General features: G+C 34.8%; 1 protein-coding gene across 1 annotated transcript in view; it reads left to right on the plus strand.

Annotated features, from left to right (window-relative positions):
- The window catches only part of LOC107620068 (uncharacterized RNA-binding protein C17H9.04c), a 1680-nt gene continuing 1321 nt past the window's right edge, over nt 629–987 (plus strand). The window contains exon 1 of the mRNA XM_016322290.2: nt 629–961. The gene's annotated coding sequence lies outside the window, so the exon portion shown is untranslated. The remainder of the gene's footprint in view (nt 962–987) is intronic.

Genomic DNA, 987 nt, shown 5'->3' on the forward strand with positions numbered 1-987 from the left:
AACTAAAGTAAGTAAAGCAACAAGATTAGCTTATTATCTTTCTAATCAATGGCATATGGGCTACATGTCAAAGAATTTAACTGCATATATAATATAACTTCAACTCATGTTACCCTGATATAGAGACATTGCATCAGTTTTAAACACACTTAAATCATCTTAATAGACTTATCAGTAATTAAAGAAGTGTCGATATTGCCATATTGGATACGAATCTTGGAATGGCATTTCAATTATTGTAATAAAGCGATTGGAGGAGGGAAATAAAAAAAAAGAAATAGATGTTGCATGAGATAGATAGGCATCTATTCTCCATATGTACATGTTTTTTATTTCTTCTTTTTTAACTGTGTAACTCCACAGACACCATTGCATAACTGCATAAGCCTAACCAGTGAAGGCTTATTTGCACATATAGAGCAATGCATTTAATCAGAAATATTTTCTTCTTTGAAACAGTTACTAAACGAGACGTTATGCATGGATCCGATAAAATGCCGGGTCGGATACTCATGTTGTGGGGTTGGTTTAAGGGATGTTTGGATTCTAGACCACATAGCAGCTACCCCTCATAAGCCTTGCTTCCCTTGGATATGTTCCTCTCAATAATGCATAGGAATCACGTAAAGATATTGGCCAAAAGACTATATGGAAAAAAACGTGTGCATACATGCACTATTGTTTACCAACTTTACAAGCCTCGCCTACTCTCTCTTAGATTAACCACAGAATTAGTAGTAAAAGATTGCAGTAATTTCTACTTTTGGAATCTCATATCAAGAAAACCACTTATGGATTACCAGGGAACTAAAAGGGACATTCATGTTCCCCACAATAGGTCTTACAACCAGTATATAAAGCCTCACAACACAAGCAACCAAACTCACCATCTTCACCAGCAACCTGTTTTAAAACTAGTAATCTAGCAGCAACAAATTTTGTTCATAACTCTTCATATAAGGTATATTTCTTGTTTCTATGTTTGTC

This window comes from Arachis ipaensis, chromosome B10, assembly GCF_000816755.2.
Source record: "Arachis ipaensis cultivar K30076 chromosome B10, Araip1.1, whole genome shotgun sequence".
Lineage (NCBI taxonomy): Eukaryota > Viridiplantae > Streptophyta > Magnoliopsida > Fabales > Fabaceae > Arachis > Arachis ipaensis.